Source organism: Pleurodeles waltl, chromosome 7, assembly GCF_031143425.1.
Source record: "Pleurodeles waltl isolate 20211129_DDA chromosome 7, aPleWal1.hap1.20221129, whole genome shotgun sequence".
Taxonomy (NCBI): Eukaryota; Metazoa; Chordata; class Amphibia; order Caudata; family Salamandridae; genus Pleurodeles; species Pleurodeles waltl.
This window is the reverse complement of record NC_090446.1, coordinates 1,526,058,197-1,526,086,018: the sequence shown is the minus strand read 5'-3', so window position 1 is coordinate 1,526,086,018 and position 27,822 is coordinate 1,526,058,197. Positions and strand designations below refer to the sequence as shown.

At 46.2% G+C, this 27,822-nt stretch overlaps 1 protein-coding gene across 2 annotated transcripts in view; it reads left to right on the top strand.

Moving 5' to 3' along the window:
- The first annotated feature begins 5,617 nt into the window (after positions 1 to 5,617).
- The window catches only part of LOC138247463 (cornifelin-like), a 114,828-nt gene continuing 92,623 nt past the window's right edge, over positions 5,618 to 27,822 (top strand). The window contains exon 1 of one of the 2 annotated variants that reach the window (XM_069202088.1): positions 5,618 to 5,934. The gene's annotated coding sequence lies outside the window, so the exon portion shown is untranslated. Of the gene's footprint in view, positions 5,965 to 27,822 lie in introns of both variants that reach the window. The other variant, XM_069202089.1, reaches the window with a different exon arrangement.

Here is a 27,822-nt window from a genome sequence, read left to right as displayed (position 1 = left end):
TTGTGGTTTAAGTTTAGACTTTTGGTCCAAGTTTACCATTGTGAATCGGGCCCTTGACTTTGGTGCAGTTAGCATCACAATCACATCATATGCTCTATTTTAGGGGATAAATTCATAATAGCTATTCATCAGGTTCTATGAGTACTGCACCCATCACTGTGCCATTTGTAATGAGGGCCTCATGTCAAGCAGAATTATAGACATAAAAGTCAAGACTGAGATCCAGCCTAATGCCACTTTGTGCAGTGGTGCCTTTCAACAAAATGAGGATATGACTAGAATAAGGAGCACTGTTTCTGATCATTGCACAGCCTGGTTTTTGCAGACCTCACCCAGAATCTGGTTTGCTATACGTCCCACCACAGTCTGATCTCTGCAGACCTCTCTCAAAGTCTGGTCTCTGCAGTGTCCAGCTACAGTCTGATCTCTGTAGACCTCTCTCGAAGTCTGGTCTCGGCAGAGTCCACCCACAGTCTGGTGTCTGCAGGCCCCACCCACAGTTTGGTCTCTGTAGACCTCTCTCAAAGTCTGGTCTCTGCAAGGTCCACTCAGAGTCTAGTCTCTGCAGTCTCCATCCTCAGTCTGGTCTCTGCAGGCTCGACTCACAGTTTTTCTCAGCAGACCCCTCTCAAGGTGAGGCCTCAGCAGGGTTCACCCATAGTCAAATATCTGCAGACCTCACACACAGTCTGGTTCTATATTGCCCTACCACAGTCTGGTATTCTGAGCCCTCACCCACAGTCTAGTTCTCTACATGTCCCAAAACAGGCTGGTCTCTGCAGACCTCCCTCAAAGTCTGGCCTCGGGCAGTGTCCAGCCACAGTCTGGTCTCTGCAGACCTCTCTCAAAGTCTAGCCTTGGCAGGGTGCACCCACAGTCTGGTCTCTGCAGACCCCTCTCAAAGTTTGGTCTCAACAGGGTCCAACCACACGTCTGGTCTCTGCAGAACTCACACACAGTCTGGCCTCGGCAGGGTCTACCCACAGTCTGGTCTCAGCAGACCTCCCTCAAAATTTGGTCTTGGCAGGATTTTAGAAGCACATTGAACTCAGTATTGTGTCGTCTCCTCTTGGACCTTGGCTGCCTTCGGGAGAAGACCCCGCCCCCTGATTATTAGATAAAGTTCTGTTGAAAGTGACAAGTTCCTGTCACATGTTTAAGTTCCATAGACTTGTTTTGAAAGAAAACATATATAAACTGCCCTACATGTCACATATTTTAGGATTAGGTTCTGACAGTTGAAACTGCAATTGTCTTTTGATTATCTGAGGCGCTCTGTGACTTTTTTCATTAAACACAAGTAAGAAGGTGAGTTTCCCGCGGTGTTGTGTGTTATTCTTAACACCACTTTCCAGCCTTCCCTTTCTGTGAGCGATGCCGGCCGCACTGGCAGATTCTGTGGTTTGTTTGTTATTTTCATTTGCAGGGAGCACGCTGGTCCAGCCTACACAACTGTTCCTTCCAGTCTGCTCACATTTTGTCTAAGCCACTATTACGCCTTTTGTGTATTCTAGCCTTTTAACATTGCAAGCGTAACCGCAGTGTGTGTAACATTGCAAGCGTAACCGCGGTGTGTGTAACATCGCAAGCGTAACCGCGGTGTGTTTAACATTGCAAGCGTAAGCGTAACCGCGGTGTGTTTAACATTGCAAGCGTAACCGCGGTGTATTTAACATTGCAAGCGTAACCGCGGCGTGTGTAACAATGCAAGTGTAACCGCGGTGTGTTTTGTTGGCTAGTTGCTGCCCTTTTACAAAGCTTTACTAGCCTAGATGCACAGCACAACTTTTAATAACATCAACAGGTCAACACGCAATGTCCTCAATTGGAAATGCTGAATGTCCTGCATTCCTAGTACCCGGCTCGTACCTCCAAACTCATAACCCTATATCTGTACCCCTACATTACTCATTCGATTAGTGCCCTCAAAACCAATATCTGCAGCCGAGGGATCAAAATGTGGAAGACACACTCCATCACCCTTCGCGGCTCGTTCGACACCGTGATATCCCTACAGCTGCCCTTGACTCACCAAACTATGAGGTCCACATCCATCTGGTCTCCTCCTTCCCACCTCAGCCATGCTACTATGAGGTCCCTTCTCCAGCATCGTTCCTCACACGTCACTGATTGACAACCAATCCAACTGCAGATCACGCGTGGGGACAGCTATCGTGTAAAGTACACGCAATGCAACCTCACCATAGAAGAAGATAAGCCCTGCATTGTGATATTGCTGGACCTCCCAGCTTCCATTGACACGTTCAGTCGTTCCACTTCATCCACACCCATATGTGTCACCTTGGATTCATTGGAAACGTCCTTCATTGGTTCTCCTCCTATCTATCCAACGGACATCCCATGGTCCCAGAAGATCCCGATCACCTACGGAGTCCTTCAAGATTACACCTTGCCCTTATCATCTTCAATCTCTCCAAGGAGCACCTTGGAACACGAGTCACGGATAACGGCATGGAAACTCAGGTACACTGATAGCACGCGGTTGTCTTTGAAAGTCTCCTCTGCTCCAGACATCCAATGCCTCAAACTCCGCTTGCGCCTCATTCAGATGTGAACATCCAGCACCTGCCTGAAGCTCAAAGAAAGCAGAATTCCCGCTGTTCACCAAAGATTACAAAGAGCTAGTCCAAACTTGACTCAACACCGGCAGAAGGTCTGTGCTTTGGAGCTGTCCACAGTGAGGGTCTCTCGGTGAAGGTTTGAGCTTCAGAACTTACCCTGCAAGAGGATCTAAGGCATCTGTGATTCGTGGCTCCCCTCTGTGAGGGTCTGCGCTTCAGAGCTGTCCTAAGTGAGAGTCTGAGCTTCAGGCCTGTCCTTAGTGAGGGTCTCTCTGTGAAGGTCAAAGCTTCAGCACTGTCCTTGGTGAGGGTCTGAGGATCAGATATGTCATATGTGAGGGTCAGAGCTTCAGAACTGTCCTCTGTCAAGGTCTAAGATTCAGAGCTCTCCTCTGTGAGTGTCTGAGCTTCAGAGCGCCCCTCTGTGAAGGTCTGAGCTTCAGGGCTGTCCTCTGTGAGAGTCTGAGCTTCAGAGCTCTCCTCTGTGAGGGTCTGAGCTTCAGAACTCTCCTCTGTGAATGTCTAAGACTCAGATTTCTCCTCTGTGAGGGTCTGGGCTTCAGAGCTCCCCTCTGTGAGGGTCTGAGCTTCAGAGATCCCCTCTGTGAGGGTCTGAGCTTCAGAGCTCCCCTCTGTGAGGGTCTGAGCTTCAGGGCTGTCCTCTGTGAGAGTCTGAGCTTCAGAGCTCTCCTCTGTGAGGGTCTGAGCTTCAGAGCTCCCCTCTGTGAGTGTCTGAGCTTCAGGGCTGTCCTCTGTGAGAGCCTGAGCTTCAGAGCTCCCCTCTGTGAGGATCTGAGCTTCAGAACTGTCCTCTGTGAAGGTCTAAGATTCAGAGCTCTCCTCTGTGAGGGTCTGAGCTTCTGAGCTCCCCTCTGTGAGGTCTGAGCTTCAGAGCTCTCCTCTGTGAGGGTCTGAGCTTCAGAGCTCTCCCCTGTGAGAGTCTGAGCTTCAGAGCTCTCCTCTGTGAGGGTCTGAGCTTCAGAGCTCCCCTCTGTGAGGGTCTGAGCTTCAGAGTTCTCCTCTGTGAGAGTCTGAGCTTCAGAGCTGTCCTAAGTGAGATCTTCAGGCCTGTCCTTAGTGAGGGTCTCTCTGTGAAGGTCAAAGCTTCAGCGCTGTCCTTGGTGAGGGTCTGAGGATCAGATTTGTCATCTGTGAGGGTCAGAGCTTCAGAACTGTCCTCTGTGAGGGTCTGACCTTCAGGGCTGTCCTCTGTGAGAGTTTGAGCTTAAGGGCTGTCCTCGGCGAGGATCCCTCTTTGAAGATCACTGCTTCAGAGCTGCCCTCAGTGAGGGTCTGAGCTTCAGTGCTGTCCTTAGTGATGGTCTGAGGATCAGATTTGTCATCTGTGAGGGTCTGAGCTTCCCAGCTGTGCTAAGTGAGAGTCTGAGCTTCAGAGCTGTCCTAAGTGAGAGTCTGAACTTCAGAGCTGTCCTAAGTGAGAGTCTGAGCTTCAGGACTGTCCTCAGTGAGGGTCTCTCTGTGAAGGTCAAAGCTTCAGAACTGTCCTCTGTGAGGGTCTGAGCTTCAGAGCTCTCTTCTGTGAGGGTCTGAACTTCAGAGTTGTCCTAAGGGAGAGTCTGAGCTTCAGAGCTCTCCTCTGTGAGGGTCTGAGCTTCAGAGCTGTCCTTGTTGAGGGTCAGAACTTCAGAGCTCTCCTCTGTGAGGGTCTGAACTTCAGGGCTGTCCTAGGTGAGGATCTCTCTGTGAAGGTCAAAGAAGATTCAGAGCTGTCCTCAGTTGGGGTCTCAGCTTCAAAGCTGTCCTCTATGAGGGTCTAAGCTTCAGAGCTCTCTTCTGTGAGGGTCTGAACTTCAGAGCTGTCATTGGTGAGGGTCTGAGCTTCAGCGGTGTCGCCTGCAATGGCCCAAGCTCTAGAGCTGTCCTCTTTGACGGTCCTGACTCCAGAGCTGTCCATGGTGAGGGTCTCAGCTTCTGAGCTGTCCTAGGTGAGGGTCTGAGCTTCAGTGCTGTCCTTAGTGAGAGTCTGAGCTTCAGAGCTGTCCTAAGTGAGGGTCTGAGGATCAGATTTGTCATCTGTGAGGGTCTGACCTTCACAGCTGTCCTAAGTGAGAGTCTGAGCTTCAGAGCTGTCCTAAGTGAGAGTCTGAGCTTCAGAGCTGTCCTTAGTGAGGGTCTCTCTGTGAAGGTCAAAGCTTTAGAGCTGTCCTCTGTGAGGGTCCGAGCTCCAGTGCTGTCCGCAGTGAGGGTCTCCCTGTCCAATTACATATCTCCCCAAATGGCATAGGGACATGGTGAGCTGGAACAGTGAGCGCTAGCATCACCACAGATCACGTGACGCTCGAGGCGGCAATGTTTATCAACATGTCTCTTAATGAAGGTGATAGGTCACGACAAGGCAGAAAGCGCCTTGATATCATTCTGCAAGATGGCGCCAGAAAAATCTATTCACACATCCGTTGCCGTCAGTTCGCCAAATCGTGAGGTTTTCAGAGTGAACATGACAAATGGAATCTGTAGATAAAAATGAGAAGATTGAGATTCTTCAGAAAGCGCCTTGATGCCATTTAATTCGGGGACTGTCGTGGACTATTCGATTCATTAATCAAACCGCTGCCTCTGGTTTAACCTACACAGGAGGCTTCTGAATAAGAGAAAGAGGAGAATGATCTAGAAAAAACAATTTATTGAGACAACTAAGAGTGCGCCTTGAGGCGCTTTTGTTCAGAGACCTTAGCTGTCTTGGTGTATTCTTTCACATACATATATTGGGTCGGGACAGGCTTTTATGTGACTATGTGGGAAACAAATGTCACACAAACGCATAACGATTGGGAAAACGCAGCAAGCGCCGCCAACCAAGTTCATAAAGAAGCGCTATATGCGTCTATTAATTCATTCATTCTGGTTCACTCGAGATGCGCTGTCTGTAAGAGTATCTGACAATGAGGGTTCACACAGAGAAGCAGGAAGTGTCTTTATGCTATTCAGTTCACAGAACAGCGGTATTCAGATTCATTCATTCATTCATTCATTCAATGACCTCCAGTTTAGCCAATGACATGGAGCCAGCGAAAGATGCAAGATGGCGCCAGACACCAGACTCCTGCGTCAGTGTCTGCAGGAAGGGCGGGTGTGGGGTGCAGGAGGGGCGGGCATGGGGTGCAGGAGGGGTCCTGGGGCTGGGGGTGTAGGCGTCGGCCAATGGTGGCGGAGTGAGCACCGTCCCCCAGGGTGACACTGAGCGCTGGGCTTCCAGAGCTGCTGGTCCTCAAAGGCAGAGCGAAGGACGTCGCATCCCCAGCGCCTCGCAGAAGCGCCTTGTGAATCCCGACCATCTCTACCGCCAGAGAGCGCTACATTGGTACCCATCCAGCCGCCTCTTCCAAACCTGGTGAGCAGAGCATCTGCAGAAAGGCGAAAGGTTTGTTCTGCTTCTCTGAATCTGCGCCTAGAAACCCTCCCGAAGCCTTGAGGCGCCTTCTAATTGTGCAACCGCAATGATTTAGGGCAGTGGTTCCCAACCTTTTGACTTTTGTGGACCCCCACTTTATCCTTACTGGAAGCCGGGGACCCCCACTGAATCCTTATTGGAATCCGGGGACCTCTCGGTGAGTCATTACTGAAAGTTGGGGACCAAATCTGTTAATATTATCTAATTTTCCAAGCAGTCACAGACCCCCTGAGGAGGCTTCGCGGACCCCCGGGGGTCCCCGGCGCACAGGTTGGGAACCACTGATTTAGGGTAACTATTGAAAACACCAGCACGGCAGATTTGGGATCCGCAGAAGGGTGAAAGGGAAGAGATGGGCGTACAGACAGATGACTCCTTTTTCTTACATATTAAAGATGTGCTTCTGTGATTTATATCTTTACAGCACAAAATATGATGTTCTCATATGCCATCTGTTTGAAATGAAACTAATGTGGGCTCCACATCCCATCAGCGCGCACCTTCATTCAGAGACAGGGCAGATATCATTTCACAACCGTGACCTAGCGCTCCTCTCACTCATTCTAGCTGCATCACCACAAACTCACTAGTGTGACTTGTATCACCATTAGATGGATGAAGGGCGGAGTCGTGTCACCCGGTACTTGAACCTGTGAGCTGCCAGCTAGAGAGGGCGATTGAACCCCTGAGCTGCCAGATAGAGAAGGAGCTTGAACCTGTGAGGTGCCAGGTAGAGAAGGCGCTTGAACCTGTGACATGAGATGCAAAAGAAGGAGCTTGAACCTGTGAGGTGCAAGCTAGAGAAGGAGGTTGAACCTGTGAGCTGCCAGCTAGAGAAGGCGCTTGAACCCCTGAGCTGCCGGACAGAGAAGGAGCTTGAACCTGTGAACTGCCAGCTAGAGGAGCTTGAACCTGTGAGCTGCCAGCTAGGAGCTTAAACCTGTGAGCTGAGAAGCTATAGAAGGCGCTTGAACCTGTGAGCTGCCAGCTAGAGAAGGAGGTTGAACCTGTGAGCTGCCAGATAGAGAAGGTGCTTGAACCTGTGATGTGCCAGCTAGAGAAGGAGGTTGAACCTGTGAGGTGCCAGCTACATAAGGCGCTTGAACCTGTTAGCTGCCAGCTAGAGGAGCTTAAACCTGTGAGCTGAGAAGCTAGAGAAGGCGCTTGAACCTGTGAGATGAGATACTAGAGAAGGCGCTTGAACCTGTGAGATGAGATACTAGAGAAGGCGCTTGAACCTGTGAGGTGCCAGCTAGAGAAGTAGCTTGCACCTGTGAGCTGAGATGCTAGAGAAGGCGCTTGAACCTGTGAGCTGCCAGCTAGAGAAAGCTCTTGAATGTGTGAGTTGAGATGCTAGAGAAGGCGCTTGAACCTGTGAGCTGACAGCTAGAGAAGGCGCTTGAACCCCCGAGCTGCCAGCTAGAGAAGGGGCTTGAACCTGTGCGGTGCCAGCTACAGAAGGAGCTTGAACCTGTGAGCTGCCAGCTAGAGAAGGAGCTTGAACCTGTGATGTGCCAGCTAGAGAAGGCGCTTGAACCTGTGAGCTGCCAGCTAGAGAACGGGCTTGAACCTGTGAGCTGCCAGCTAAAGAAGGAGCTTGAACCTGTGCGGTGCCAGCTAGAGAAGGAGCTTGAACCTGTGAGGTGCCAGCTAGAGAAGGGGCTTGAGCCAGTGATCTGCCAGCTTGAGAAGGGGCTTGAACCTGTGAGTTGAGATGCTAAAGAAGGCGCTTGAACCTGTGAGCTGCCAGCTAGAGAAGGCGCTTGAACCTGTGAGCTGCCAGCTAGAGAAGGGGCTTGAGCAAGTGAGGTGCCAGCTATAGAAGGCGCTTGAACCTGTGAGGTGCCAGCTAGAGAAGGTGCTTGAATCTGTGAGTTGCGAGCTAGAGAAGGCGCTTGAACCTGTGAGCTGCCAGCTAGAGAAGGTGCTTGAACCTGTGAGTTGCCAGCTAGAGAAGGCCCTCAACCTTCTGAGCTAACTTTCAGGCATTAGCAGCGTTGAGAAAGTTTCCATACTCCACAATAATTTAAAAGGGCCTAGAGAGAGGTCGCTGTGCGTGTGGGGAAGGGGTGAGAGGGCGCACGTGTCATGTCTGTGCGCTAATTTGGTCGAATTAAAAATCGAAATAAAAAAGGAAATGCTTCTTTTGGTGTTTTTTTGTGGGTGTCTGTTTTGTTAAACCTTGCTGCAGGGTTTGACCTTTGAACGGTGCCCCGTGTTACCCCGTGGACGGCACTCGTTGCTTGCGTCCCTCCGGCTGAGTGTTGCTCGGAGGCCCGCGGTACCGGGGCGGGTACCGGCTGGATGAAGGATGCAGGTGCTGTGCGACCACATCCGCTTCTCCCGTACCGGGGGCCCTCGCCGGGAGCCTGGCCCCGGAACCTGCGAAACCCATAAAAACATGTGCATGAGCCTGGGGTGCAGGGTGTGCCCCCACCTCTAGGGGCGCCGGAGGACCGGGGCGCTGGGGTCTGCACATCCTTCCTGTCGACTCCAAACTAAGAATATCTTCGTGCCTCTGCAGTAAGTATGGGCGCTATTGATAGAGCGTTCCGACCTAATAAATTACCTGTATTGGGACGCTCTTGGGTCGATGAATCTTTTGACCAAGTGGGGCTCTCCTCACCCGAGAGTAATCAATTTAATCAAATCAATAATCAATAACGAACATAAGCAATGCCCTGATCAACATAACACTTCACAATTAATCCAGAATACATTTCGGCGAAACCATGACCTTTCGGTCATGAATAACCACACCAGTTTATGCAAAGTTAGTGAATTTATTTCCCTATATTAACAAAGCTAGCACAATGTAGATATGTCTCAACACCAAATGATATACGTAGATGAACATTAATAGCTGTCCATAACGGCGGAAAAGATGCAATCTATGTAGCATTTGAATAACAATGCCTTCGATGATAGCAACACAAACCACTAAAACTATAATCTGTAATGAGCTAATTGCATACATTTAGTCAGCATAACAAGGTCTCAAATTGCATCGTGCAACAAAGGAATCCTCATCTAACCTCAAATTAGCATCTGCATGTGGGGTTTCATGCAAAAACAATTTAGCAACATTAATTTGGAAAACTCCTAACTAGGGCTCTTATCAAAAATCAGCAGTTGGTTACCTAAAAAGAAACACAATGCAATTGTACATTTTCTTTCATATTTACCAAATTCAATCAGCATTCAAGGAAGTCTTCGTCTCACAGGTACCGTTTCTCGATCAGCATGGGACGGGGCAAAGGGGCAGGGTGGACGGGGCAATTGCCTCACGGCGGCAAGATAAAACTACTACTTCATGCAAGGGGACAAATCAAAGTTAAAGTCTCTAGGGCGAGAATTACTCAAAGTCTCCTTCTCTCGATTAGAGAAAGCATCAAAGTCTCTTTCAAAATGGCGTCGCAGCACAATGGGCCATAATAGCTGCAATGGGCAATAATGTTCGTAATCGTTGGCAAATGGCTGTAATGTCCGCAATGGGCTGCTTTCTTCTTGTGCACCTGTTTTTTATAGACAACAGTTCAAATCCAGTAGGGTCTTCCATTGGAGGGTTCATAGGTTAGCTTCAAATTGTCCAATCAAAAACAACAGTTCTCAAGCTTTTACTTAAGCATACATTATCCTTGGAGTCGGGAACGTAAGTTGTAACATATTTTACCAATTAACTCACTTTCAGAGCGTCCATTGTCTGCACCTGCAGATTGACCTTGGAGCAAAGAAGAAGATGCCAGGCTGGCATGAAACCTTAAAGATAAGCATGTGAACCGATCTCACTGGAAAAGTACAGCTTCAAGCAAGAATTCACGTTTATTAGCACAGTGGAAAAATACGGGCATCTAAACCGTGAGACACGGCAACTAGGCCAAAGCCTCCACTAAAGTTATGCTAAGCTAAAACATTTCTAACAAGCAAATCTTGGCACACGTTTACGATTATGTCAAACTAGTACGATTCTAATACATCACGTTATATAAAGCACGCTTATAAATGTTGGCAAACTACTCTGAGGGCACATTTGTCCCCGTACAATCTTTACTAGTTCGGCTAAAGTCACACTTGATTATTGCAGTACTATGTTTAAGCGCCAATAAATGTAAAACCTTCATTTCAGCGTCATCAATCCCTCCTCTGATGACTACTTGTCATCACACAAAACTATTCCCACAAATTTTATGCCATTAAAATTCTGTCAGTTCTCTCTGCCTTTTAGTTCCCCTTGTTCTTGCTTTGTATTCTTCTGCCATTCTTTTCATCATTTTCTCTTCCTTCCTTCTTTTAATTCTTTCCATGATCATTATTATTCCCCTTTTTATTCCCCAAATTCCAAATATGCAAATCAGTACTATTAATATTCCCTGTATTATTTTTAATAATATTCCATTCCAAATGCCACCAAGCCAACTTCCCACTGACGCAATTCCCTTTCCAACCTTCTCCCAAACTCCTGGTTCTTTCAATTCCTTCAAGTCTGCACTCTCTTTCGTTAAATTTGCAAGCATTGTTTTAATCTTCACACTGTTGTCCGGTATATAAGTGCAACAGTGGCGCGCACCAAGCATTTTGCAAACGCCGTCATCCTTTGCTAAAAGAATGTCTAAGGCAAGCCTGTTTTGAAGAGTCATAGCTCTTTCCGCTGCAAGTTCAGCATCCATCAGGATTATAGCACCTGAAAACTTTGTCAACATGTTATCCACTATAGTAGACAACTTTCTTATTTTTATGGAATTCAACACAACTCCCAATGAAGGAATCATAATATATCTCCTACCACAGCAGCTGCGGTCTCTCTTTTCTGGATACGATGAGATCCAGACGTCTTTGGAATCACCGATAGGTCATCCAGTTGATAAACCTTTGGGAACACTATACCCAAATAACATCTCCCCCACCATCCCTTTGGAAGACGATAATAGGCATTATGCCCACAAATGTAGTATACACCTGGTATGACAGGGTCAAGTCCGTTCAGCATGAATGTCCATTTGGCCTTAAAGATAAACGTATGTTTACACTCACTCGCTCCCACAAAAATGTTGTCATAATAGGATTCTCCTCGATATATACAAAATTTCCCTACATGCCAAGCATCTAAAGCTATTTTCCCTTGTGTTCTTATTGCGGCAAAATCATAATTATCTACTGAAGTCCTCTTATGTAACTCCTTTTCTAATTTCGCATTCATTTGTGCCCTTCTATCATCTGTACGATCTAAAAAGCTAATTTCTACTGCAGAGAGGGAGCAGGTAAGGTTTTCCCTATGAGCGTGAGCCGTTTCAAAAGGTTGCATTGGCTCGAAAAATTCCCTCATTATTTTAGCATCCCAATCTTTAGCAATCTGGCTAAGCTGCGTGATTATAGGAACATATGCAAAGGTAACATCATAATTTGAGTAAAAATACTGTATGTTGGTTTGCCCATAAAATCTAGAAGTTACTATACTACATGTAATCCCATATGTAAGAGGCATGTGGTGATAAGTCACCCCTTCCGTTACCGATGTCGGTATCTGTGTACACACATAACAATCTTTCGCATCCATAGTCTCAACATATTCTGTTAGCAAGCGATAGAAAACATTATATGAAAGCTCCTTCTTATCATGCAAGTGTCTCTCATCTAATTCTAGTCTTTTCAATGCTGTTAGTTCAGTGACAGTAACAGGAGCAAAAGTAGAAGCATCAATTTTCTCATTCTCACCCTTCCCACGCATTCCAAGCGCTATTGCCATTATTATTAGTATACATGCAACTATCAAGCCTATACACACATATTTACAATATTTCACTCTATTGTTTTGTGTAGCGTACTTAGTCATGATCTGTATAGAATCAGAGAGCTAGAAGCACCTATAAAAGAAACGATTTAGCAATTCAGTTACAACGCTGAACGAGCGCAATGTTCACACAGTCTTCTTCAGGAGCCAAGTCACTTATCGGTTAGCAGCATTTGTCTCAATTCGGCAATAACTCAGTCTTTTTTTTTTTTCTTTTTTTTTTCAAAGTTCAATAACTCACTCTCTCTTTTTTTTTTTTTTTTTTTTTCCAGTTGGCAACGTTGTCTCAAATCAGGTTTAAGAGTCAATCAGGTTATCAAAGTCTTATCAAGTTAGCAAATGTCTCATCCGGTTTAGCAATGTCTCAGCTGGTTGTATCACGTTAGATTATAGCAAGCAATGTCATTTACCAGCTTTTCAATCAACAGTGTCCATAAAACGTTTCTTTTCTATTGGTATCTCTTCTTCTTCTTCGTTCTCGAGGCTAAGAGATACAAATTCGTCAGTCCAATCGTCATGAACTACATATGCCCATTCTGGACCGGAATATCTCCTGTTTGGTATCCTTTTCCTTTTCAGTTTTGCATCTCTCTTTGACTCTGCCTCACTGGTACTTTCCTCTTTGGCCAAGTCTTTTTCTTCACTTGACGTTGGTACCACGACAGACACTTCCTTTCTTTTCTCTTTCACTCTTGGCCCTTCACTGTCGTTCAACGTTTCTCTAGTTCTTACTTTTACTGGTGATATACTTGGTCTCTTCTTTGCACTGTGTCCACTTGATGGACCTGCGACCTCTTCTGAAGGAGTTTGAACAGTCTCGTTCGGTTCTGCTTTGTCCCCTCCTCCTGGGGAGACAATCAGGTTCTCCTTTTCTTTATCTGTACCGTCTGCTTCTGGGAAAGCCCTCCTCTGATCAGGCTCTCCTGCTTTTTCACCTCTTTCGAGCCCTTCGTCACTGTTACTTTCTTCAGGCTCTTTGTCACTTTCAGCTGCTTCAGGCTCTTTGTCACCTTCAGCTGCTTCAGGCTCTTTGTCACCCTCAGCTGCTTCAGGCTCTTTGTCACCCTCAGCTGCTTCGTCGCTGTCTGAGGTTTCTCCTTGGTCTTCCCCAAGTGAATCGGTTTCTTCGTCCTCAGAGAATATTTCTCTCTCGTCTATTTCTGCCTGTTCGCTTCTACTTCTGTTTTGCTCTGTCTCAGCGCTCGGCACTTTGTTATCAGGTACTGGCAGTTTCAGCGCTTCGACTTCCTCATCGGTGGGACACAACACTTTCTTTGTGTGACTGGCGTGAATCCAATTGGGAACTCCCGCACACTTCACAGCGGTAGTGGTCGTCAGGATCACTTGGAAAGGGCCTTTCCAACGGGGTTCCAGACACGACTTTCTCACGTGCTTCTTTATCACGACCCAGTCACCTGCTTTCAGTGTGTGTCCTGGACCTTGGATCGGTGGCAAGGTGGTTGCTTCCACCTGGTGAGAAAAAGAGCGAACCACGTCAGCCAGACCTTTGCAGTAGTCTAACACCATATCATCTGTAATATTCAAAAGCGCGTTTGCGGGAACTGCAGGAAGTCTCATGGCCCTGCCCATGAGAATTTCGTGCGGGGACAATCCAGTCTTTCTGTCAGGGGTGTTTCTCATTGACATTCACACCAAAGGCAATGCGTCAGGCCATTTCAAATTTGTCGATGCACATATTTTCGCCATTCTTGATTTCAGTGTACCATTCATTTGTTCCACCAGTCCTGATGCTTCAGGGCGATAGCTACAATGCAGTTTTTGCTCAATGTTCAGCGCTTCGCAAAGTAACTTTATAACCTCGTTATTGAAGTGACTTCCCCTATCTGATTCTAAAGAGATCGGGAATCCGAAACGTGGTATCAACTCCCTCAACAATAGTTTTGCAACTGTAAGGCTGTCATTTCTACGTGTGGGGTATGCTTCAATCCAGTGACTAAAAATGCACACAATCACCAACACATACTTCAGACCTCCATGCACAGGCATCTCAATAAAGTCCATCTGCATCCTGCTGAACGGGCCGCCTGCCCTACCTATGTGGCTCATGTTCACAACTGTTCCCTTTCCTGGGTTCATCTGCTGACAAATGACACAACGGTGGCAAACTGCTTCTGCAACTTGACGGAATCTGGGGTTAAACCAATCAGTTTTGAACAATCTTATCATGGCATCTCTCCCTAGGTGAGCCTGCCCATGATAGAACCGCGCTAGCTGCGATAAGAGACAATTTGGTAAAACAAATTTTCCCTCATTTGAAACCCATATCTCATCTGGTCTCTTTGTGCATTGTGATTTAATCCAGGAAACTTTTTCATCCTCCCTGACACTATTCTGTTGTGCTTTTAGTTCATCCATTGTATCTACGACTTTCAAGGCAAACGCTTCAGCTGGTTCAAGCTCTGGCTCATTTATCGAATTCCATTCATCCCTGAGCAATATACAGTTCAAGGCACAAAATCTTGCGACTTGATCCGCATATGCATTTCCCAGAGAAACATAGTCCTGTCCTTTTGTATGAGCACTACACTTTACCACTGCAATTTCGGCTGGCATTTGAATGGCGTGTAACAATTCCCTTATTCTCTCCCCGTTTTTCACTGGCGACCCTGAAGAAGTCAGGAAACCTCTCTGTGACCATAGTTGCCCAAAGTCGTGCACAATTCCAAATCCGTACTGACTATCAGTGTAAATGGTAACCTTCATCAATGCAGACAGTTGACATGCTCTTGTAAGGGCTACAAGCTCTGCTACTTGTGCGGAATATACTCCTTGAAGCCAGGACGCTTCCAAGACACCTGTTACAGTACATACAGCATATCCTGCTTTCAATATTCCCAATGCATCTCTTAAACATGACCCATCGACAAAAAACAATTTGGTCATTTTCATCAAGCTTGGTATCCTTAATATCAGGTCGGGGTTTTGTGCAAAATTCAGTCACCTGAAGGCAGTCATGCTCGACGTCTTCAGCGTTCTCAATTTCAGCATTTTCACCGGGAAGCAAGGTTGTAGGATTCAACGTAGTGCACCTTTTCAGCTGCACGTTCGGTGAGCCCAGAATTATCGTTTCATACCTTGTGAGTCTTGCTCCAGTCATGTGTTGCGTTCGGGAGCAGGTCAAAAGTATCTCAACTGAGTGAGGGACCATGACTGTCAATGGGTGTCCCATCACTATTCCTTCACTCTGAGTGAGGCTGATACCAACTGCTGCTACGGCGCGCAAACACCCAGGCAGTGCCGCTGCGACCGGATCCAAAGTAGCTGAAAAATATGCTACTGGTCTGTTTATGCCACCATGGGCTTGGGTCAAGACAGACAAAGAACATGCATCACGTTCATGACAAAACAATGTGAAAGGCTTTGTGTAATCAGGCATACCTAAAGCTGGAGCCCTGCACATGCATTCTTTCAGCTCAATAAAAGCATCCAACTCATCTCCTTTCAGCTCAATTTCATCCAATGCATCCTTCTGGGTCAGTTTCAGTAAAGGCTTTGCTAGAGTTGAGAAGTTGGGAATCCACTGGCGACAGTAGCTCACCATCCCCAAAAACTTCCTCACTTCCCTCCTCGTCTTTGGTGGACTCATCTGAAGTACATTTGTTATCCTTTCCTTCATTATTCTCCGTGACCCTTTCTCTATTTGATGACCCAAGTATTTCACTTTCTTCTGACAGAACTGCAACTTTGAAGGAGACACCTTTTGCCCATTCCTTCCCAAGTGGTTCAGTAGGGCAATGGTGTCGGCTGTGCAGCCACTTTCTGTCTTGGATGCAATCAGTAAGTCATCAATGTACTGTACTAGGACTGACTCGAATGGCAATTCTAACGCTTCCAAGTCTTTCTTTAGAATCTGATTGAAAATTGACGGTGACTCAGAAAACCCTTGAGGAATTCGACACCAACTGTAAACTCTGTCTAGGAATTTGAAACAAAAGAGAAATTGGCTGTCCTCATGAAGAGGCACCGAAAAGAATGCTTGTGACAAGTCGATGACTGAGAACCACTCGGCATCACAAGGGACTTGAAACATTATCACAGCTGGATTCGGTACTACAGGGCAGCATTTGACTATAATGTCATTTATTTTCCTCAAGTCCTGCACAATTCGGACCTTTCCACTCGGCTTTATTAGTCCCATGATTGGTGAATTACATGGACTGCTTAACACTTCTTTCAGTACTCCCTGTTTTACAAACTCGTCAATGAGTTGGGCGACCTTCATGAGGGTGTCTTGTGCCATGTGGTATTGTGGGGTCTGGGGAAAGGTTACATTGGGTTTCACTGTCACTTTCACTGGTTCCACTCCTTTCACCAATCCCACCTCTTTTCCTGTCATATCCCACACTTCTTTTCCGACTGTTTCCCGTAATTCAGCTGGAATATCTTCTTCAGTTATCATCGGAAGAAGGTTAATCAGAGGGTATTTTCCATCGTCAATTTCCATCTCGTCCCCTTCTACACTGTCCTCTTCTTCCCCATCACTGCTCGTCTGAATTCTAATTCCATCGTACGAACACATGATCGAACATCCCAGTTTGCACAATAGGTCTCTCCCTAACAGTGCTATCGGGCTTGAGTCACATACCACAAAATTATGTAACCCTTGATAGTTACCAATTCTAACTGGTACTGGATCTGTGATTGGGTTTGTCAGGTACCTGTTTGCTACTCCCACCACTTGAACTGTTCTCCCTGAGAGGGGCAAATTTGGTACTTCAATGCTCCTAACAGTTGAACGTGTGGCTCCTGTGTCAACCAAGAATGAAACTCGATGACCCATAACTCTTCCTTCCACATACGGACCCTTTTGATCAACTTCCAAGGATGCTGCAAGCACACAATTTCCCTCCTCATCTGAACTTTCACTCTCCCATCCATCGTTTATTCCATTCTCACTGTGTAATGGAAATTGTTGTACTGTGCCATTTGTACTCATCACCTGACTCGAGACCTGTGGAGGAACTATCACTTGCTGCTGACTCATTGGTGCCAAAGGTATTTGCATTTGCTGATTAGGTACCGTTGGTAACTGCTGTTGCATTGGCTGCATTTGCGTCATCTGCATACGGGGCATCTGCATCTGCTGCGGTTGCATGGGCTGTAATCCCTGCAGCTGATTTGTGGTCTGAAAATTTGGGTTTGGACCTCTCATTTTCGGTCCCCTCATTGTCTGAAATGCATTGACATCATTGTTTTGCTGACCAACACCTGCACCTTCCTGCACCATCAGCGGGCACTCGCGTTTCCAATGACCGACGATTCCGCACACGTGACACGGCATCACCTTTTTCATTGCCTGCACACCATTCTGAATCACCACAGTGCTCAAATCCGGACCATTACTCCCAAAGCCTCCTCTGCCTCTACCTCTCGCCTGTGGCTGAAACACCATGTTTCCCTGCGGCTGCGGCTGCGGCTGCGGTATCTGCTGTTGAAACCCCTGCAATCCCTGCAAACCTGTCTGAGCTGCTTTAAGCTGCATCATCATCACTTTCTCCTTCAACCTTTTCTGTTTCACTTCAATTTCGTCACTACAGTATTTCGCATAATTCAACACCTCATCAATCGGTTTCGACTGCCAACAAATCAAATGCGTCTTTATCATCTGACTTATCTCTGGTCTCAGCCCTTCCACAAATCTAAACACAAAATGAAGCATGTCCTTCGCCTCTATTGTTTCCGTGCCACTGTAGTTCTTGAACGCCTTCAACAACCTCTCATAGTAACCATGAATCGACTCTTTAGCCTCTTGGGCAGTTCGATCAATCTTCTGCCAATCCACATTTTTCGCGGCAACCTTCGTCTTCAAGTGCTCAATCACCTTATAGTACAAGCTCATCAACATAGGTGATGGTGCACCCGTATCCCTGTCTCTCTCTGGTTCACTTGTCGGCCAACCTACAGCCCTTTTGCATTCTTCCCACAAATCTGCTGGAACCACAATCTCAAAGAGGGTGTTCAGGTCTTCCCAAAGACATTTTGCAAGCTTCACAAACCTATCAGTCTGTTGATACCATTCAATCGGTTTCTCTCTCAGTTTGGGAAAATCATCCGTAAAAGACTGAATGTCGCTTCTGTGCCACGGTACATGTATTCATTTTCCCCCTGCTGTTTCTCCCATTGGTAACATGGCTATTGCATCACTACTCTGTGGTCTTTTCTCATTGTGCTCTGGGACACTGTCTTTCTTCTTTTCCTTTTTCTTTGCCCACCTGCTCTCCCATTTGTCTAGGCACCTCCACACTTGTGCACTCTGCAGCAATTCTCTAAGGTGCGTTTTCATGCCTGCTGACCTCATGTGTTCAAAGTCTGTGGTCCCAAAATCCAATCTATAGCTCCTGCTCAAGTGCTTTGTTTTGTCTATCTCAACCCCGTTTTTGTCAGCTATTTCTTGCAACCTTCTGTGTACCTTGTTCACTTCTCTCGTAATCCTGGGACATAGATACCTCAGCTCTTCTTCCGAGTAGGACTCTAACCTATTCACACCCATAGTCCCTTCCACCAACTCGTCTGCTTCCATGTTCAACCTTACCCTATTCAGATAATCTTCTCCCTTCCCACTGGTTGAGCTTTGTGTGGAATTCAGACTGTTGAACCACTGTGTTAGCTGTTGCGCGTTTAACCCTATCAGTGTAGCATTCACATCGACTGCCATTGACGGTTGCGGCAACTTTTCAGTGTTCGATGATAGCGGTATCACCAGTGGGGGGCTCGACCTCACCACTGTTGACTGAGCACATATGGGACTAAACTCCACCAAGGACCCAGATCCAATTGGTTGAGCCGCTATCGGAGTTGCCTCTGGAGTGTTTTCTATGCACCTCCTTTCCATCCCATTCTTCACCATTAATCCCTGACCTCCCATACCTGAGTTAGGCTGACTGTACAAAGGTACCGGTGGACCTACAGTAATGGGTAGGGATATCGCATCTGGGTTCTGTCCATTCCCCAGGTTCTGAGGCATGTTCATTCCCACACTATGGGTCATCATTGCCGGCATGCCCGTCTGACTCCCCGTCATCTGAGCATGTGCGGTTCCCCCATGCATCTGCTTTTGAGGCATCAAAAACTGTGTTGATTCAGCTTGTGCCAATGTTGGGTGGCGACCATTCTGTACTCCCATTACGGTTGGATCTAAAATCATTCCCGTACTGTTGTCACTGCTGTAGTACCTTGGGACCTGCGGCTGATAACTTTCTGCTGTTTTCAATATAGGCACATCTGGATATATTCTCCTAACCTGCGGTATCTGCGGGGTGAACAGTAAACTCGGGTCTTTAGATCCCGATGGAGTTTCTGAATTTGAAGTTTCATTATTCTGTACCGGTGCCGGAGGGGCAGAACTGGTATTTGGACCTTGTCCACTCTCTGCATAAGGTGGTGGACGATCGTTCAGCAATTGCATGATGAACTCCTCATCCTCCGACTCGTCTTCCTCTCTATCTTTGGAACACCTCCTGTTTGTCTTACAGGTAGCTTTCTTACCTGTCGCCTCTTCTTCCTTAGCAATTGCGGGAAACAATTTTATCCCCTGCAATACATCTGACCTCCACACCTTTTGTGCATTATCCCACCTAGCGTCCGCTAATGTCTTTTCTACCTTTCTCATCCTGGTCTCGAACTTCTTTTGCTGTTGCTGTCTAGCCATTAGTTCCCAAATCGCTAGAGCCTCAAACTGTGCTGGCCTTGGAGGTACCTTCATGTCGTACATCGCAAATCTCAAATTCTCTAGGATCCTTATATTGAATGTCCCATGGATCGGGAACGCTACGCTCCCATGTTTCTCTGTCAACTTGTGCCATTGCTGTAGCCAAAGGCACGGAGCTACCCCTTTTTCCTCCATTACAATGTAAGCTGGTGTACCTTCGGGTGGCGTCTCCTCTCCTACACTCGCTTTAATGTAAGACTCCCCCTTCATCGCACTCTTGAATGCCTTAAAAAATTTCATTTTCTCGTCCTTTTATTTCACAAAGTTTGTAATCAATAGGTGACTTTAATTCCCGGAATACTCTTCGCTTGCCTTTCCCCTTCCAATCGGGCCCCACGGACTGCGTCCAATCCGTGCGCGACCCTTCTCTACGACCAACCTATCCCAGCGCGGCTCCTAGTGACGTCACACTCACACACACTGCGGCTGACAAAGCCTCGCGGCTAGTCCTCCTTCACTCAGGTCCTCTCGTAACAACTTCTAGCATGTATCGCGAGCAACCAAATAATAATAAAACAGATCTGTCGGTTTACTACAGGAAGGGTAACACAATCGCTTCAGGACCTTAGGGATTTTTCACTAGCCTCGGCAGTTATTCCATCTTTCTCGGTCCCCACTTTCGCAAGCAAATCTGACCCGCAGACTCTGCTCTCAACTTGTCAATGATCTATTCTAGTGCACTTAGAATTTGTCAAAGCCCGAAGTCGAAGTTTCTTTCACTCCCTTAACACACGTACCGACTCGTTGACCACGCCCGATCAACCTATTAAACCGACCAGACCACAACATAAAACAAGTGTCTCATACACTTTTCAACATACTCTGGAGTCTCTTTACCTTGCAGGGCCCGTCTCAACAACAACAACCACGTGGACCTTTTTCTGCACAAAGCGCCACATGCACATGAAGTTCGACGACTTCCCTACTCTCACACTCGGAGTCGCACCTCCGCTATTCTCTATGAAGTTCGACGACTTCTCTACTCCTATACTCGGAGTCGCACCTCCGCTATTCTCTAAGATCCTCGCAACCTTTTCACACAATCTGCGGCAATAAGCTGTGCAAGCGCAAAATCCTAACTTCACTCATACCGTCACTAGTACCACCAACGCCGATTCCACATCTCCATTCTCTCCATTCGCAAGCTCCGAGATCCCGGGAAAGTCGCGGGGGACTTAGCCCATCATCATTCTCTCAATCTGTTTTACCCAAGAAAAATCTAATTCAAACTTCTCGATTGCGGTCCCAAAGGGCGTAACCGTTAATTCAACACCATGTACTTCTCGACTAAGGGGTCCCAAAGGGCGAAACCGTCCTCTGCTACCATCTACTGATAGAGAGTTCCGACCTAATAAATTACCTGTATTGGGACGCTCTTGGGTCGATGAATCTTTTGACCAAGTGGGGCTCTCCTCACCCGAGAGTAATCAATTTAATCAAATCAATAATCAATAACGAACATAAGCAATGCCCTGATCAACATAACACTTCACAATTAATCCAGAATACATTTCGGCGAAACCATGACCTTTCGGTCATGAATAACCACACCAGTTTATGCAAAGTTAGTGAATTTATTTCCCTATATTAACAAAGCTAGCACAATGTAGATATGTCTCAACACCAAATGATATACGTAGATGAACATTAATAGCTGTCCATAACGGCGGAAAAGATGCAATCTATGTAGCATTTGAATAACAATGCCTTCGATGATAGCAACACAAACCACTAAAACTATAATCTGTAATGAGCTAATTGCATACATTTAGTCAGCATAACAAGGTCTCACATTGCATCGTGCAACAAAGGAATCCTCATCTAACCTCAAATTAGCATCTGCATGTGGGGTTTCATGCAAAAACAATTTAGCAACATTAATTTGGAAAACTCCTAACTAGGGCTCTTATAAAAAATCAGCAGTTGGTTACCTAAAAAGAAACACAATGCAATTGTACATTTTCTTTCATATTTACCAAATTCAATCAGCATTCAAGGAAGTCTTCGTCTCACAGGTACCGGTTTCGATCAGCATGGGACGGGGCAAAGGGGCAGGGTGGACGGGGCAATTGCCTCACAGCGGCAAGATAAAACTACTACTTCATGCAAAGGGACGAATCAAAGTTAAAGTCTCTAGGGCGAGAATTACTCAAAGTCTCCTTCTCTCGATTAGAGAAAGCATCAAAGTCTCTTTCAAAATGGCGTCGCAGCACAATGGGCCATAATAGCTGCAATGGGCAATAATGTTCGTAATCGTTGGCAAATGGCTGTAATGTCCGCAATGGGCTGCTTTCTTCTCGTGCACCTGGTTTTTATAGACAACAGTTCAAATCTAGTAGGGTCTTCCATTGGAGGGTTCATAGGTTAGCTTCAAATTGTCCAATCAAAAACAACAATTCACAAGCTTCTACCTAGGCATACATTATCCTTGGAGTCGGGAACGTAAGTTGCAACATATTTTACCAATTAACTCACTTTCAGAGCGTCCATTGTCTGCACCTGCAGATTGACCTTGGAGCAAAGAAGAAGATGCCAGGCTGGCATGAATCCTTAAAGATAAGCATGTGAACCGATCTCACTGGAAAAGTACAGCTTCAAGCAAGAATTCACGTTTATTAGCACAGTGGAAAAATACGGGCATCTAAACCGTGAGACACGGCAACTAGGCCAAAGCCTCCACTAAAGTTATGCTAAGCTAAAACATTTCTAACAAGCAAATCATGGCACACGTTTACGATTATGTCAAACTAGTACGATTCTAATACATCATGTTATATAAAGCACGCTTATAAATGTTGGCAAACTACTCTGAGGGCACATTTGTCCCCGTACAATCTTTACTAGTTCGGCTAAAGTCACACTTGATTATTTCAGTACTACGTTTAAGCGCCAATAAATGTAAAACCTTCATTTCAGCGTCATCACTATGCATCGCAGGTATTATATGGAAGCCCTGCGGCTCGTGCAGTGATGTGGTGTGGATTCCGGAGGGAGAGGGGATTCTCATGAAGGCTGCGCTGGGTGGAGTTGTCTGGCGAGCCCTCCCCGCCCTGCTTCTGCCACCAGGGTCAGAGGTACCTCACAGAGATGCTGGGACAGCTCTCAGACTGGGGGGGCTGCCATCACTGACGTCACAGGGGCTGTGACGCCTCACACACAGTACTAGTGAAGGAGATGAGCCTCGCCCCTGCGGCAGGGGGGTGGTCAGGGTGTGGTACTCACCGGTGGTGCACTGGGGAGCAGGGTGTCACACGTGTGTCACTAAGTCGTAGTGTGGTGGGGCGCTCTCATTCGCAGACAGCACATTTTCCATTGAAATGGCAACACAATTCGCACTGACACGCAGTTTTATTGATACAACTGCATGATAAACAAACAATCGGGTTCCAGCAATTATTTATCACTTGTAGATCGCCAAGTAACGTGTCTTGAATTGTTTGGATCTATTAAAATCTTTGCTTCCATCACACTATAAGAATTACAGAAGAGAAATGTGCTTCATGTGACCTTTCCTAACTGCTGATATGTTTATAAATATTTGAAGAGTTTGTGTTAGGAAAAAAAGCTGACATTCTACAGCCTCTCCCTTCACACTCCCTGCACCCATGCAGGATTACCAGAGGTCACTTACAAAACCCTCCAGCTTTGGAGTCAGAGGAAGAAAACTGAAGAGCAGCCTCCTTGTTAAAAGGACAAGCAGCGGTTTGTCCTAAGACGCAGCCTGACATATGACCTCTGCCTCTCAATACACAGCAAATGTGCAAGACAAAAACACAACTTCAAAAATGTGCCAAAATAAAAACAAAACGTAACAAATGTGCGAAGATAAAGCTTAAAAGCATCATTATGGATTATTCACTTTCTGAACACCAGCATGTTTATTTAGGGGGTGCTGTAGCACCCCTGCTTCCAGCACCTATGGTACAATAAACTGGTTGATGGGTGATGGTCTGAAGAGTGCATTGTTAAAGATTTGGCAACCTATATCATCCTGCTTTTAATTCCCTATAGAATTAAACCTTGTGTTACCACGAGGACACAGTCCTTCCGACCGTATGAGAGGAAGAACTCCACTCTGAAAAGATAACGTAGGGTCAGTGAAAACCCAAGGGAGTGAATTGGTCACAGGAGTTATTAAGGAAAGGCATGATGGGAAACGCAGCAAGAACCTGCCCACATGAAAGAACTGGATCTTCTTAGAGGAAAAATACCTGGTACTTGGAAAAATGGGCAAAGTAAGTTTCCTCAACCACTTGTGGTGACCAGGTCTTCTGTGATTCAGTGTTACCAGGTGATGGCAGCGAGTGGCACCTCAGTTCTACATTTTGTGAGGTCAGAGACGTACCTCCAGAGGTTGACAGTAATCTTTCGGAGAATGTACACAAAGGATGTGACTAGTTGAGCGAGGAAAATCACGACATGAAAGATGTTCCTAGTAGGCAAGAACCTAATGTGAATAACGGCGTGCAACAACACCCTGGTGCCCGTGAAGTGAAGATGGAGAGGTTCGGTAGATCAGAAATCAAACTGACAAAATGAAAAATTACATCTGTGAATAGTAGAAGATATCTTGCACTGATTAATGATATCTATCTATAGTTCAGATGTAGTTTATTGCATTTTTTCCTTTCCTCATTTTTTCTTTCCTCTTTTTTCATTTTCCCCATCATTGTTGGCTACAGTTAACTTATTTCATGTTTGGTGAGTGAAAGGGGGATGTGTCGTGATAATATTCATTGGTATGTTTTGCAGTTGTTCCTCAAAGTTGTGGCATTGTACATTTCTGGACACCCCAGAGTGATGTGATGTGGTATCTGGGGGAATGCACACTGTGATGAAGACGCAGCCATGTGTGGGGGGAGAGGGGGCGAACCCCCCCTCTCTGCTAGGCTGTACAATAAACTCCTTGATGACCGGTGGTCCGGAGTCCATCTTTACAAAGACATCTCTGACTCAATCCAAAGGTTAGCCGCCGGCATCAACCAGGACCACGCTGGCGCCGTGGCCACCGTGTCATATATGCCGTGGCCACCGTGTCATAGATGCCGTGGCCACCGTGTAATAGATGCCGTGGCCACCGTGTAATATATGGCTTAGGTCACTGGATATTCTCTCTGCCCTAATTTCATTTTTCTGCTGGCGGCTTCTTTTCCGTTGGCAGCACTGTGACGCCTTTGGACATAATGCACTTTATAAACCTGAATCAAATCATATATTCATTTTTAAGTTGAGCGGACGTAAAAAGAGATCACCAGAGCGGGGTGTATAGGAACAAGGAGGGCGCAGAGACCGTGCCAGGTGAATGGAGGGACCATGTGTGATTGTCGGAGGGCTCGGGCGAACCCGGAGTCCTCTTTCTGTGCCAAAAGATATAGGGGCTGGGGTGGTCGTCATTGGTGGCTGGGTTGACGCGTCATGACGAGGTGGGTCTTCACCAGTGCTTGTACAAGACTGTTGTGTGAAAGGATTGCATACTGCACCCCCGAGTGCATACACAGAGATGGGCTGGTCCCTGTTTTTGCCCACTTCTTGGTTTTAAGCCTGGTGATTGATGTATTGGCATGCCAACACACAATTAGCCCAGGTGCATTGTGGTAAATGCAGTGGCTGCACCAACAAGGGTCAACATTAAAGACTACCACTGAAGTGTTATCATGCACTACATGTACCATGATGCACTGGGACAAATGTAGTGCTGGCATGTGAGGCAGTCTGTTCCCACCCTCCTTCTGTTTGATGTATTGGTGTGTTTCGTTGGTTGCTCAAGCTCTTTTAGATACTCAGGTGGTTTTGTGATTTCTAGGGGTCATCGTAACTCTCAAAATTTGCTGTCGCATAATTATGTGAAATTGCAGAAAATCATGCAGAATTACGTAAGGTGTGTAACTCACCATTCAGCTCTACTTTCTTAACATAAAATGCATCCTGCGGCCAAAATGGACCAGAGGATGTATTTTCTGCTAAGAAAACGCTCTAAATGTAACAGAAATGAAGAGCTTGCGCTTGATAAATTCATTGCTCCTGTGCCCCTCTGGTAGGATATTTCTGCTCATAACTCCAAAACTTACCAATGAATATTATCATAACATAATACTTCAAAGACAGGAGAATCGCTGTTCCTTGAGTTTTTGTTTGTTACCTGGGCAGGTGTGCAGTATGGGCAGGTGTGCAGTATGCTCTGTTTACCCCTCCCCTCTAGGCCTGAGCCAGTGTCTGGAAAGCAGAGAGTAAGGGCCAGATGTATCCAAGGATTGTCCATTCTGTGTCTATGGGAAAAGGTGTTCATACAAGTGTCCCTAAGTGATGTAACAGGTTGTTGGTGTGTGATGTGCAGGGGAAGCAGCGATGGGAACAGTTGGAGGAAGGGTGAAGCCCAGACAGGACCTACCAGTTGTGATTGTAACCTAAGGGACTAACATGAAATAAAGATTTTACCACCTACCTTAGTGGCTGTGGTTCTGGTACGAAGAGCCTGCCCTTGGACTTCAACTGTATGGATGCTGGTGAGAAAGGCATTTTCACCATTCAAGTGAAAGGAATTGGCTCTCCGGTGTTATGCGTCAGGGAAGTTGGGTTTTATTTTCTATGCAGTTGTACCAGTCCGTCTGGTTGTATTTGGTAAAGTGTTTGTTGAATGGAAATTTATTAACAAAGGTGTGTCTGGGCGACTGGACATTTGAGGTGATCTGAGGTAGGTGGTTGGATGAAAATAGAGCAGATGTTGAGTTGGTTGAAATTATTGGGACAGATTTCCAGGTAGAGGTGTGAGTCATGAACAGAAATGATGTATTTTGAAGTCATTATCGGTGACTAGGACTTCAAGTGGCTCTGTGTAGAGGTTGAAGATGATCGGTACCCTAGTTTCCACATGGGACTGGTACCCTCACCATAAAAGGGCATTAAGCAAGAACTGACCAGGATGGAATTGCAAAAACACTCTTCCTAACCTGAAAAAAGGCAAAACCTCTACAAACTGAAAAGCCTTTTGACAACAAAGAATGAAGCAACGAGAAACGTAGCAGATGAGTTTTGCGGGTTAAATTCATGTCATGGACGAAAGTCTTTGCACCCTGAGGTCACAATCCAGTCCCACGTCTGCAGTCCTAGAAAGGTTGTGCAGAGCATTCTGGCTAAAGCCAGTCTGCTGAAGTCATTGGAGGTAAAGAAGAAATAGCATCACTAAATAAAGTGTCAATATGATGGAAGGCACATCACTGATGTACACTAGACAATCCTTCAGGCAAGCGGCACAAGATGGTAGACAGGCCTTGTGTCTAGGTGTGGGAGCAGCAGCCCTACTTGGTGACAGGGCTATATAGCCTTTCTACCAGGAGACTTCAGTCAAAGAGAAATGGACCAAGAGCTGGTACCTAGCAAGAAGAATGGAGCATGGTCACACAAAATGAGAGACTGATCGTTAAAAGCAAACATTTTACCCACTTTCTCCAAGGAGATAGAGACCAAAAAGCTAGAAGGGTTCCAAATTATGTTGCAATATGAGAATGAAAAGAAATGTTGTGTGGAAGCCATACCCAAAGTGTGAGGACTGAACAACACGAGAGGACTCGTCCCGCTTGCACGGACAATAGTTGCCTTCTCTATCCTTTGTACTTTGGCATTACTTGCCTCAGTCTCATAAGTCCACACCTTTCCTTTACATAATAATTTTAATGTACACAAAAGTGCTTACGAATGTCCACCTACTTTAATGTAAACAAAGTTTCACAAATGTGCAATGAACAGCATTTAATAGATGATATTTACTTCAAAACTATAAAGATCTACTTGACAACTATCTGAGTAACGTAGATCTCAAACCCTTGCCATCAGTCAAGATAGATAAGAGGAACACATGTTCCTAGAGCACCCTACTAGTCTACCAGCAACAGGTATGCTTCTAGGGTCCCCTTCCATCCAATAGGGTCGTCTTCTAATCAGTATTCTATTCTATTCTATGATCCTTACAAAGTGCATGAATACCCGTAGGCCTCCCAGCGCTAGAACAGTCTTCATTAGAGCCAGTACACCACCAGGAAGGGACTAATTACTGTAAAGCCAGGTTTTCAAGGCCTTATGAAAAGGAAATTTGTTGGTCAGCTGACATAGTTCAAGGGGGAAGGTATTCCAGAGTTTGGGGCCAAATTAGAGAGCGAGTGGCCTCTCCAATCAGATCTCTTGATCTTAGCAACCTAAAGAGGATCTGCGCGACCTCCCAGGAATGTATGGGGTGGCTAATGATCTTAGCAAAAGCGGTCTTCTCTTATGAAGTGATCTGTGCAAAATACATAAGGCCTTACGTTGTGACGTAAAG